The sequence below is a fragment of the Octopus sinensis genome, linkage group LG4 (assembly GCF_006345805.1).
Source record: "Octopus sinensis linkage group LG4, ASM634580v1, whole genome shotgun sequence".
NCBI classification, from domain to species: domain Eukaryota; kingdom Metazoa; phylum Mollusca; class Cephalopoda; order Octopoda; family Octopodidae; genus Octopus; species Octopus sinensis.
In genome coordinates, this window is record NC_043000.1 from 117,443,607 (window position 1) to 117,458,283 (window position 14,677).

The window sequence follows — 14,677 nt, forward strand, 5'->3', positions numbered from 1 at the left end:
TTTTAAGACTTTGATAAACAAATAATTAACCAAGAGTGTGTAAACAACACATATTTTGTAGCTTTAAGCATTCAAGAGGTAGTGGTCGAAAATGCAACGTATAATATCATTATAAAAAAAACAGCAACAGATGGGTGCAGGCAGGAAAACAGCGTAAAATATCAGTTTGTAAACGCACGTGGATTTTCGTAAACAAGAGTTCCAACGCTTAGCTTGTTATTATAAAAACAGAAAATTATATGCCTGTGGCTTTCGATTGGCTAAATCACACAAAATTTGGAAGCTTTAAAAGCTATTAAGCGTATATTTATTAATATATAGCCAAAATCAATTTTCCGTCAATAGTTAACATACAAACTATGCCAATACACCAAACTTGAAGAAATTGAAAAAATGGCAGTCAAGCAGAAAAGATTTAATTATTTACTTTTCTTTGATTTTAGTGACCGACTTCAGTTGCTATAAATCCAGTTACAGACCCATTCTGCAAACAGTCTTGTAAAACTAGTATTGCTTCGTAACTTACGCTAGTAATATACTTAAGTATATACGTTTCTTTACTGCCCACAAGGGGCTAAACACAGAGGGGACAAACAAGAACAGACAAACGGATTAAGTGGATTATATCGAACCCAGTGCGTAACTGGTACTTAATTTATCGACCCCGAAAGGATGAAAGGCAAAGTCGACCTCGGCGGAATTTGAACTCAGAACGTAACGACAGACGAAATACCGCTAAACATTTCGTCCGGCGTGCTAACGTTTCTGCCAGCTCGCCGCCTTAAGTATATAACAAACGGTACACAACTCAAGTTATTGAGTTAACTTCTTTCGGATTTTACATAAGCTGAGGTATTTAAAGTATTTTCGATCCGAGTGGCTTTTATAATGCAACTGGAAAGTTTCTCTTATTTACAAACGCATTAATCGAGTAAGTATGCCAAAAACTCTTTTTACTTTTTAAACCTCGTTAACAACTCTAGAGCTTTATCTCTACCGAGAAATTCTTTTAGGGAGAGCTAGATATTGTGAATTAATTGATAAGATATAAATGTAACCTGTATTAGGTATTGTAAGTATCAATTTGAAAATTAAAATAGCGATAGAAATATCCACGACTGTCTTCTTATCGCCAGAAAGTAAACTTGTCCCTTTGCTTAATCCATTAAGTTCCACTGTCCTATAAATAGGACACTAAAAATGAACATTAAATAAGGTATATCACATTGTCTCAGTGTCCAATTTATAGGACACCGAGGATTTCCCTTTTTACTTGAAGTAAAAAACGTTGCCCTTTTCAAGCCTAGCCAGGCTCATGGTCCCGGTTTCCCGGTTTCTATGGCGTATGTGTTCCCCCCAGCTGGACGGGACGCCAGTCCATCGCAACGTTACTCAAGAAAGAGAGAGTGAGAGAAAGTTGTAGCGAAAGAATACAACAGGGGTCACCACCACCCCATGCCAGAGCCTCGTGGAGCTTTTAGGTGTTTTCGCTCAATAATCACACACAACGCCCGGTCTGGAAATCGAAACTGTGATCCTCCGACCGCGAGTCCACTGTCCTAACCACTGGGCCATTGCGCCTCCTCTTGAAGTAAAGGAGTTTTAATAATTTTTTTTTTCATTTTAACCTATTTTCAATCATCTGTCAAAATTTAAAAGTAACATTCAGAAATTTAAGTACTCTGGGACTTAATGGGTTAAAGACAAGTCAGTTTTGGAGAATGCTTGATTCTGGAGATTTTCTTCCTTTCCCAAGTGAAGCTGGTCTTAATTGCCATTCTGTAATTACGACACAGCCACTGGAGGTTGAGATAATTTTAATAAATCAAGAACATACGTTGTATGTTATTTGATATATCTGCATTTGTCTGTCGTTCCAGTGCATGCCATTGGCCACTTTTAGTTCATTTCTGTTTCAATTACACAAATTACCTTGACTATAAATGTATTCGACTCTTTTTAAATGTGTAAATTTCTTAGCTCCCGGTGATGAGTTATAACGAGTGCCGTGCTAATGACGGTTATTGCATCAGACACACGTGTCCATAACTGCCCTCTTTTCTATAGACACTAAGCCTCCCCTTTTCCTCTGCACCATGCCAGATTTGGAGAATTCTTAAGTCTTGAGATTTTCTCCCTTAGAGCTGATCTTAATCCCCATTTGGTAATTTTGATACAGCCTCTAATTTTAAGAAAATAAGTCAAGAATTTATGTTATATGGTATTTTATATATATCTAATTGTCTATGTCGCTGTACAGTGCACACGTACATACAAGCATGCATACATACATACACACACACGCATACATACATACATACATGCATATGTATGTATGTATATGTGTATGCATGTATAAAGACAAATATGAAAATGAATACAAATATATGGTATAGACAAAAATGAGTGTATATATATATGTGTGTGTGTGTGTGTGTGTGTGTGTGTGTGTGTGTGTGTGTGTGTGTGTGTGTGTGTGCGTGCGTGTGTGCGTGCGTGCGTTTGTGCACAAACGAATAGAAATACAACCATTTAAGAGCAACATACACACATACATACACACGTGCACGTATAAACACACGTAACTGATTATGTCACCACCTAGGCTGTTCCAGAGCCCGCTACTGCTCAATTCACATTCAACACCTCGTACTGAAACCTGATGGGTGACCCCCTTCGGTCAGACACTGACCATGAGTTTGCACCTAGAGAGTTACCCTCTGAGGCACAAGTCTGGGCAAGGTTGTTTTATGGAAGACCAGCAGTCGCCCATGCATACCGGCCTCCCCTCTTCACGTCACCGATGTTGTCCAAGGGAAAGGCAAGGGCCGATACAGCTTGGCACCTGTGACGTCGCAACTCATTTCTACAGCTGAGTGAACTGGAGCAACGTGAATGAAACCTGGTGCATCCCAAAGTGACTAAGAGTTTTTTGGGGGTTTTTTTATGATCAGCCATTTAGTGAAGACCTCTAGATGGGGGGAATTATTAATCAAGCAACCACAGACCGTCAACATGATGCTTTTTACTAAGAATCTATCTTTACGAGATGCCTAATTCTGGTCCCGGTTTCAAGTTTAAACAAATATGTTAACTTTTTTTTTAGATTTTAAAGAAAAATTCATTGCAATATTCTTTTCTACTCTAAGCACAAGGACCGAAATTTTTGAGGAGGGGGCCAGTCGATTAGATCGACCCAAGTACGCAATTGGTACTTTATTTATCGACTCCGAAAGGATGAAAGGCAAAGTCGATCTCGGCAGAATTTGAACTCAGAACATAAAGACAGACGAAATACCTATTTCTTTACTACCCACAAGGGGCTAAACACAGAGGGGACGAACAAGGACAGACAAACGGATTAAGTCGATTACATCGACCTCAGTGCGTAACTGGTACTTATTTAATCGACCCCGAAAGGATGAAAGGCAAAGTCGACCTCGGCGGAATTTGAACTCACAACGTAGCGACAGACGAAATACCGCAAAGCATTTCGCCCGGCATGCTAACGTTTCTGCCAGCTCGCCGCCTTATTTCCTTGCAATATTACGTAATAAAAAGCTCAATTATAAACATTTACTTAAAATCAAATGCCTGTATATTTGTAATTGTCACTCTGATAAGAAGATTATGAAATAAATTAAAACTTTAAAAAGCCTGATTTGATATGCCGGGCTACAAAGTTTTCGCCTTCACTACCGTAAGATAAAATATCATGCGTTATTTGTTCTGACATTCTCGGCTACAAGTTCAAAACACACCGAGGTCAATCAACATCAGAGTTGAATACAATACTAAGAATTCCAGAGTAATAGATTAGGGGAATCAGTAGAGCATCTGAAATAAATACGTGTGGTTTTTATTCCAGTTCTTTGTGTTCAGAAGTATCGGGTAGTCTTCCAGTTTAACACCACCACATGTTCGCTGAATGCCTATAGCAGAGTTCACCCTATTGCAAGTATTCAGGTTAAGTCTTTGGTTTAAGAAAAACCTTTCTTCCTTCTTTCCACCAGTTTTAGAAGGCCTTGAAAAATGAATTAAGTGTGGTGCATTACATTAAGTAAATGCGAGAAAAAAACTGAAACGTTGACGATATAAGAACCCTGTAAATTTTGAAATACACAAGTGAATTAGTGTTCTTCTTTCTTGCACTACTGTGATGGCTTCAGGTAAACCTGCACTTGTGTTGGTTACGAAGTGTTGCCAAACAAGTGTTCTTTTAGTTAGCTGGCTCATAGCTAGAGTTGGTCTACTTTCGCAGCTTTAGCAAAAGACGAAGCTATAAGATTACTTTTGTCACAAACACTAAAAATTTCAGGGTTGTTCTCTTTTAGTAAAACGTCAATCGTTGACTAACGTGTTGCTGAAATTGCTCATATTTGTTGCTATGACATTATCATTTTTTTTTCTGTTCAAGTGCATGAGTTTGCTGCAAGTCTTTCCGCCCCGCCCTCCCGCTGGAAAACAAAATTCATGTCGAAAGATTAATAACAGTGGATGTACTTTTAATATGACATTTATTAGGTGAGGTTTTACTGTTCCTCTTGCAGAGGAAACCATTCTTTTACTTGTTCCAATCATTTGACTGCGGCCATACTGGAGCACTGCCTTTAGGTTTCGAGCCTACGCTCTTCGACAGAAAGGAACACAGAAATAAACAAAGAGAAGGGAAAGAAAGGGAGAAGAGAAGACAAACGGGAAAATGAGAGGGAGGAAGAGAGAGAGGCATGGTAACAAGTGCGGATTGGGAGAAATGACAATAGGAAAAAAACAGAAAATTCAAAAAAGTTTAGAAAAGTTCTCACACACACATGCGTGTGTTTATGTTTGACCCCCACCACCGCATGTCGACCGGTGATGGTTTGTTACGTTCCCGTAACTTATCGGTTTGGCAAGAAGAGACCAATAGAATAAGTACCAGGCTTAAAAAACGAAATTAAGTCTTGGGGTCGATTTGTTCGACTACAAATACTTCAAGTCGGTGCTCCAGCGTGGTCGCAGCGTGGACCGAAACAAGTTAAAAAATAGAACAATATTGTGTAATCTCATTCAGTATTATTATAAATTGCTGTTTTGTTGTTGATGGTGGTTTGTTTGTTTGTTTATTTGTTTGTTGAGCGAAGCGGTCTTCGTCCCAGAGCTCGCAAGATCGCGCCTCGGGAGAAATCCGAAACGTGGTCCTTTGCTATTCGTAAGACCTGCACAAGAGAAATCAGGTCAACCCCCGACACCGAGAGCATCGACGGATGGATGAATGCGCATCCAGGCTCAACGCTTGCGTAGGAAGTTGGGGACAAGAAACAGAAAGAAAGAGTGAGAGAAAGTTGGAGCGAAAGAGTACAACAGGGGTCGCCACCACCCCCTGCCGGAGCCTCGTGCAGCTTTAGGTGTTTTCGCTCAATAAACAAACACAATGCCCGGTCTGGGAATCGAAACCGCGATCCTCCGACCGCGAATCTGCTGCCCTAGCCACTGGGCCATTGCGCCTCCACGTTGTTGTTGTTGGTGGTGGTGTTGCTGTTGTTTGTTTGTTTTTAACAGAAAGTAATCAATGCCTAACCTCATTTTAATACTAGCATACCATATGGCCACCCCTCTTTATCCTTGATACACCTCTGCAAGTTTCTCGATGTCCTCAAATCTTCGCTGTTCTTTGACACTACTTCCACCACCACTACCATCTTCCCTTGCTCAACCACATCTATGTTGACACAACATTTTCTTCGACAGAACTACCTCTTTTCCAAACATACCTACCTACCTCTTTCTTAAGCCTACCCACCCCTTCCTCATCACTACCAACCCTACATTCTCTGGTAGTCACCACTTTTTAGAACACAACCACTCCTTTTTCACCACGTTGAATATAGCTACCCACATTTTTCATTTGCACCGTCAAACTTTCTGGTTTATATTTTTCAAAATTTTCCCTTCTTTCTATTTTTCTTTTCTCACCTCATATACTTTCTCTCTCCCCCCTCCCCTTCTCTCTCTCTCCATTAATTTACTCAGTGAAAACATGCCTATATATTTGTACACATAAACATTTATATATATATATATATTGCTAGTGTGCATACGAATATTTATATAACAGCAGGCATTGCTGTCTGATCAACCAGTTCGCTTCGCAGCAAAGCGGTTTTGAGTTCAGTTCGAAAGCACAGCACCCTAGGCAAATATCCTCTGCTACAGCGTCACCATTACAAAGCATCGCCCTTAATACAGTGTCATTGAATTGCACCAGATTAACCAACAAATGCATTACTTCACATTCTGAGTTCAAATCTAGTTAGGGTCGCTTTATTTCCCATTTACCCTCTCGTTTTGAAAACCCAAGTACCAATAAAATACTGCGGATTCATCGTTTTCATCCTTATATTTTTGTGCTAAAATAAGAATTATATCATTAGCCAATGGACTTTTTATATCTCACTCGTATTATATAAGAATTATTCTATAGTTTCTGTTACTAGGTTGCGGCCATGTAGGATCATTACCACGCAAGGTTTTGGTCGATTACATCCACCTGGGAAGTTATCTTTTGGTCTGGTATTTAACTTATTTATTTCTTTATTGCCCACAGGGGGCTAAAGATAGAGGGGACAAATAGGGACAGACAAAGGGATTAAGTTGATGAGATCGACCACTGTACGTAACTGGTACTTATTTAATTGATCCCGAAAGGATGAAAGGCAAAGTCGACCCCGGCGGAATTTGAACTCAGAACGTAGCGACAGACGAAATGCCTATTTTTTTACTACCCACAAGGGGCTAAACACAGAAGGGACAAACAAAGACAGACAAACGGATTAAGACGATTATATCAACCCCAGTGCGTGACTGATACTTATTTAATCGACCCCGAAAGGATGAAAGGCAAAGTCGACCTCGGCGGAATTCGAACTCAGGACGTAACGGCAGACGAAATACCGCTAAGCATTTCGCCCGACCTGCTAACGTTTCTGCCAGTTCACAGCCCTTGGTATTTAACTTATTGATTTCTATTTATTGAACATCTAAATACACGATACATGCGCGCGCGCGCATTTAGGAATGCATTCGTACTCCTTCACCCGGTTAGGTTTTCCTACACTCACGCACTCTCAATGCAATTACTGTTCCCGCTGTCATGCGCACGACTGAACGCTCCAATTTATATCTTAGAATTGGGTTTCTTACAAGTACGACCTGGCTTCTCTGTCACACCACTCAGCTACTGAATTACTTAGATTACTTAGATAAGTTTCGGCCGAAGTTGGCCCAGACCATGACTAATTAAATAGCTCCACCAGGAAGAGATACACTGTCAGCTCTTAGGCACTACAGCCCATTCGAGTAGAGAGTTATTGTTTTCAGACACATATCCGGGTGCGTGTGGCTTTTCTGGTATTTGTTGGAGGCAAATCATCTGGGGATTATTTGAATGCTGTGAAATCACTTTCCCCGTTTAAGTGGGCTGACATGATGTTAAAGACAGCAGGGCCAATTGAGGTGAAATAGTTCTGTCGTAGTGTTGTGATACGACACAAATATCATTTCTGTAGTGGACGGATGGCAAGGAGATCAAGCCTCGGATGAATTTTAAAGATGATACCTATGTCATTTGGGCAATGTTCATGGAATATTTTCCACATCATTAGGCGCAGGATTGCCTGTGTGGTAAGTAGCTTGCTTACGAACCACATGGTTCTGGGTTCAGTCCCACTGCGTGGCACCTTGAGCATGTGTCTTCTACTATAGACGCGGGCCGACCAAATCCCTGTGAGTGGATTTGGTAGACGGAAACTGAAAGAAGTCCGTCGTATGTATGTGTGTGTATATGTTTATGTGTCTGTGTTTTTCCCCCCCAGCATCGCTTGACAACCGATGCTGATGTGTTTATGTCCCCGTAACTTAGCGGTTCGGCAAAAGAGATCGATAGAATAGGTACTAGGCTTACAATGAATAAGTCCTGGGGTCGATTTGCTCGACTAAAGGCGGCGATCCAGCATGGCCGCAGTCAAATGACTGAAACAAGTAAAAGAGTAAGAGTATCATACAGATGATATAGCACTCACGGTGACGTTGGAGGGAATAAACCTGAGCTTTTTTGAGTCGATCCCAATAGTCAAGGCCTGTCATGTCATCTATTTTTTTTTTTGCGTATGATTGATCACTGGGACGCTTCAATTTTCACTAGTATTTTATTTTTAATTGTTTCGGTTATTAGATTGCGGCCATGCTGAGCCACGTGGATGCTCTATGGCCCAGTGGTTAGGGCAACGGACTCGTGGCCGGAGGATCGCGGTTTCGATTCCCAGACCGGGCGTTGTGTGTGTTTATTGAGCGAAAACACCTAAAGCTCCATGAGGCTCCAGCAGTGGTCAGTGGCGACCCCTGTTGTACTCTTTCGCCCCAACTTTCTTTCACTCTCTCTTCCTGGGTAACGCTGCAATGGACTGACGTCCCGTCCAGCTAGGGGGGGGGGTGACATATACGCCACAGAAAGCGGGAAAACGGGCCCATGAGCCTGGCTAGGCTTGAAGAGGTGCATAAAAAAATATAATATGCTGATCCACTGCTTTGAACAACTTTTAGTCGAATGTATGGTCGAAAGTATTTATCTTTTTAATTACAAGAAAATATTTCCCCTATTTTCGGTTTGCCTTTTTTAAGAGGCAAATTTGAATTTATCGACTATTTTATTTATTTTATTTAACTATTCATTTATTCGTTATGCTGTTCAGTTAATCAAGACCTACCTAAATTATCTAAATTATCTAAATTCGTCCCATTGATTCATTTTACATATTTCTCTGATCTTACATTTTGTATCAACACACAAACACATACACAAATACACACATACGCGCATATACTTTTCTCCCTGTATTTATCTCTCTCTCTCTCTCTTTCTATATATATATATATATATATATATATATATATATTATATATATATATATATATATATATATATAGAGAGAGAGAGAGAGAGAGAGAGAGAGAGAGAGAGAGGCGCAAGAGTGACTGTGTGGTAAGAAGCTTGCTTCCCAACCACATGGTTCTGGGTTCAGTCCCACTGCGTGGCACCTTGGGCAAGTATCTTCTACTATAACCTCAGGCCGACCAAAGCCTTGTGAGTGGATTAGTAGGCGGAAACGGAAATCGTCGTATATATATATATATATATATATATATATATATATATATATATATATCCGTAACTTAGCGGTTCGGCAGAAGAAACTGATAGAATAAGTACCAGGTTTACTAAGAAAAAGTCCAGGGGTCGATTTATTCGGTTGAAAGATGCTGCTCCAGCATGGCCCCAGTCAAATGACTGAAACAAGTAAAAGAATATATATATATATATATATAAACTACGTATATATTTATATATATATATACAGAGAGAGAGAGAGAGAGGGGGGAAGAAATACACACACATATATATATATATATATGTATATACACACACACACACACACACACACACACACACATATATATATATACTCGCGTATACATATAAAAAATGCACGCACGCACACACATAACACATATTAGTGAGGGAGAGGGAGAGAGAGATGGGGAGGGGTGAGAGAGGAAGCGAAAATGTGTCGACTATACATGTTTTAGCTATTACAGCCTTAGAACATTACGTCAGACAGAAAGTTATGCAGTAATGGCACTTGACTGTAAAAGAAGAGTTGAACTTTTAAGGGCGGTAGAGAACTGTGACAATCTCCGCGTCATGTATCTTTTGTGAGAAGTACAGTAATAATGGCGATTATGTATAACATTTTAGAACCAAAAAAAAATATTCGTGTTCTTTCTTTCGTTCTGGAAAATCTTTTTCATTCACTATTAAACAGGAATTATACATTTGAAAAAGATTTAAAAGTGCGCATGCACGAACTACGATGCAATAGAATGTATACTATAATTTTTTGGGGTTTTTTTTTTTTTTTTGCCCTTTTACATATTCCAGCCGTTTGGCTTCGCCTGTGCTGGGGCTCCGCTTTGAATACCCTCGCATTTATTTTAAACCTGGTAATTATTATTCTATCATATTATTTTAAAAACAATGTTACAACTATGAGGTAAACAAACCTACACCGTTTACTCTTTTACTTGTTTCAGTCATTTGACTTGCGGCTATGCTGGAGCACCGCCTTTAGTCGAGCAAATCGACCCTCAGAACTTATTCTTTGTAAGCCTAGTACTTATTCTATGGGTCTGTTTTGCTGAACCGTTAAGTTACGGGGACGTAAACACACCAGTATCGGTTGTCAAGCGATATTGGTGGGACAAACACAGACACAAACATATACACACACATACATATATATATATATATATATATATATATATATATATATATATATATATTATATATATATAAAATTGAAGAATTGATTCGGAGAATCAGGGAGTGCTCATGGTATGCCTGCATGTATATATGTATTCATGTATGTATATAATGTGTATATGAAGTGTATATACGAATCAGTGTTAATAGTATAACCGAAAGTAAACTACAAAACAGCTGTAACCATCCTGGACTAAATTTTATTTTATCCCTCACTTCACTTGGAGTTTTAGTGATTATATCTTTGTAGGAATGTGTGTTTGTTTCTTTCTTTGTTTGCTTGTGTATGTGTGTGTGTTTGTCTGTGCTTCACTGCTTATCAAGCGTAAGTAGGAGCAAGAGTGACTGTGTGGTAAGAAGCTTGCTTCCCAACCACATGGTTCTGGGTTCAGTCCCACTGCGTGGCACCTTGGACAAGTGTCTTCTACTATAACCTCGGGCCGACCAAAGCCTTGTGAGTGGATTTGGTAGACGGAAACTGAAAGAAGCCTGGCGTGTATATATATATATATATATATATATGAATCTCTGCGTGTGTATATGTGTGTGTATCTGTTCCCTCCAGTCACCCCTTGACAACCTGTGTGGGTGTGTTCACGTCTCCGTTAGCTAGCAGTTCAACAAAAACGACTGATAGAATAAGTACTAGGCTTTATTAAAAGAAACCCTAATATTAGGTTCGATTCATTCGACTGAAAACTTTTCAAGGCGGTGCTCCAGCACGGCCGCAGTCAAACGACTGAACCAAGTAAAAGAATAAAAGAACGAAGGAATACACACACACACACCACACATACCTATGTTCACTAGTATTGTCATAGAAAAGGAAGGTTTTTTTACAACTGTACATGGAAGGCATTAGAAATTTCCTGCAGTGTAAGATCAGTAATCGTATCATTTCACGGGGTTACTGTCATTATCAAGTAAGATCACATGCATTAAAACAGCTGAGAACCTGAGCTACGTTTATCGTTGTTGAGCTCAAAGTGAACTCTGATCGGACTGATAACTTTATGAATAGGCTTAAGATTTCAAACTGGAGGCCTTCGTTGGGTTTAGAAAGGAAATGTATGCATAGGCGTAGGAGTGGCTATGTGGTAAGAAGTTTGCTTCCCGACCACATGGTTTCGTGTTCAAACCCACTACGTGGCACCTTGGGCAAGTGTTTTCTGCTGTAGCCCCAGGCCGACCAAATCCTTGTGAGTGAATTTGGTAAACAGAAACTGAGAGAAGCCCGTTATATATATATATGTGTGTGTGTATGTGTGTGTGTGTGTGTGTGTGTGTGTGTGTGTGTGTGTGTGTCTGTGTTTGTCTCCCCACCATCGTGTGGCAACCGATGTTGGTATGTTTACATCCCCGTAACTTAACGGTTCGTCAAAAGAGACGGATAGGATAAGTACTAGGCTTACAAAGAATAAGTCCTGGGGTTGATTTATTCGAATAAAAGTGGTGCTCCAGCATGGCCGCAGTCAAACGACTGAAATAAATAAACGAAAAGAACACAATAGGCGCAGGCATGGCCGTGAGGTTAAGAAGTTAGCTTTGCAATCATGCTGTTTCAAGTTCAGTCCTACAGCAAGGTACCTTAGGCAAGTGTCTTCTACTAAAGTCCGGGCCGATCAAAAGCAGCGGACGAGCAGAATCGTTAACACGTTAGACAAAATGTTTGGCAGCATTTTCCCTGGCGTTTTATGCTCCGAAGTCAATTTTACCTTCTGTCTTTGCGTAGTCTATAAAATAAATACCAGTTAAGGACAGAGGTCAATGTACTCAATTAAACTCCTCCCCAGAAAATGACTGGCCTTGTGCCAACATTTGAAACAATTATCTGATACAAGCTTCTCAAAGATACCATGTCGCGCAAAGGCTCTTGTGTTATTGCAGAAGACTGAACAGTGGTTATAGCATTTCACAAGATAATGTCCATGTCATTGTCTGCTTTCATGCATTAAAAACAACCACTTTATGGGACGAGTATAAAGCAATTTCATTACGGTGTAAAAATTTCTTCAAGTTTCGAATTCCAAATGTCTTGTGAGTGAATTAGATAAACGGAAACAGTGCGGAAGACAGCCTTGTGTGTGCGTGTGTGAGCGAGTGTATGTGTGAATGTGTACGGGTATGTTTTTGTTTTTGTGCTCCGTCACCGATTTACAACTGGTGTTGTTTTGTTTACGTCCCTGTAAATCTGTGGCTCAGCAGAAAAGAGGCCAGCAGAATAATAAAATAAATACCAGACTTCAAAAAATGAGCCCCGGGGACGATCTGTTCGACTAAAACCCTTTTATGGTGGTGGCCCAGCATGGTCGCAATCCAGTGACTAAAGTAAAAGATAAAAGACATCTATTCGGAGATTTAGGATCGATTAGGATTTTTCGTCAGTGCAGGGGACCACTGCCGGAATTTGGGAGATTTCACGGCATTATATGTATCTATTATCTTACTAGCAGTATCGCCCGGCGTTGCTCGGGTTTGTTTCGACCCTTTAGAATTGGAATTTTTGAAAAGTAAAAATTTTGCATTATGTAGCTTGTTATTCTCTTTAAGTGAACATTTTTCTGGTTGAAATACACCGAAGAATGGCGGCACAGCAGTAAAAAAAATCGTTAAAAATAGGGATTTTCATACAAAAAAAGCACCTTTTTGATATAAATAATTTTTGGTCTTAACATTGTCTGATTTTAATTTTATCTGCTACGGAATGAAGAGCAAGCCTTCTTCTATCATACTCTCAATTTTGGTCAACTTGCGCCGCAGGGTCTCGGAGGAGATAGTGTTAGTTGAAGGCTACCAACCCTGCCATACACAGACAACTTCAGCTTTATATATAGAGAGATTGAATTGCATGTGTTAAAACGAATACGCAGTATTTATTCATAGTTGAGCTGAATGTAAACTCTGATCTTACAAATAACTTAATGAATAGGCTTAAAATTCTCATTAAAAATAGGAATACTGGACAAGTCTTCTTATCTAGTTGTTGTCATGGAGATAGTTCAACAACAAATATCGTGATTCTATTTTTGTGACGTCCATCAACAATCCGTTTGGTCAAATCATTGGATTTACGTATGTCGTGGCCTGAACGTTGTATGCTAATAATTTACTGCTTGAGAAACTTAACTAATTCATAATATTGATGACTGTTACGTAAAACGCGTGTGGAGGCACATGGGCGAGTGGTTAGAGCAGCGGACTCGCGGTCGAAGGATCGCGGGTTCGAATCTCAGACCGGGTGATGTGTGTTTATGGGGCTACACACAGAGGGGACGAACAAGGACAGACAAACGGATTAAGTCGATTACATCGACCCCAGTGCATAACTGGTACTTAATTTATCGACCCCGAAAGGATGAAAGGCAAAGTCAACCTCGGCGGAATTTAAACTCAGAACGTAACGGCATACGAAATACGGCTACGCATTTCGTCCGGCGTGCTAACGATTCTGCCAGCTCGCCGCCTTTAACCTCTGGGTTCAAATATCACCGAGGTCAAATTTACCCCCTGTCCTTGCGTAGTCTATAAAATAAATACCAATTAATACCAGTTAAGTACGGAGGTGGATGTACTCAATTAAACTCCTCCCCAGAAAATTACTGGCCTTGTGCCAACATTCGAAACAATTATCTGATACAAGTTTCTCAAAGATACCATGTCACGCAAAGGCTCTTGAGTTATTGCAGAAGTCTAAGCAATGGTTATAATATTTCACAAGATAATGTCCGTGTCGTTGTCTGCTATCATGCATTAAAAACCACTTTAAGGGACGGGTATTAAGCAATTTCATTACACTGCAAAAATGTCTTCAAGTTTCGAATTCCAAAGTTTTAAGCTATTTGAGAAGTAGATTTAACATGTTGCATATGAGTCTAAGACAGATTAAGGTATTATATATACAAGCCTAAGGGTACTTTCAACATCAGTGTGTCATTTATGGGGTGCATATAATGTTTCCTCCAGAAAATGTCGAAATTCTTAGACTTTTGTCATTAGAAAATTTTTTAAGTGGGTGGGTAGTAGAATCGATTGGGTGTCAGACAAAATACCATACTTTTACATACACCCCTTTACGTTCTGAGTTCAAGTCACACAGAGTTCTACCTTATTTTTCATTTATTCTACAGGTTTTTGAAATAAATAACAGTAATATAGTTCAAATTACATCGATGTGACTAACACTGATTTGAACATATTCAAGGGATATATTTATTTGTGCATTTGTGGAAGGCCGAAAAAATCTAATAAAGATCTGGGGTTCTCGGACATTACTCTCCCGCGTCCTAGGATTCATAGGGCCGGTTACCTGCTTTCCATGGC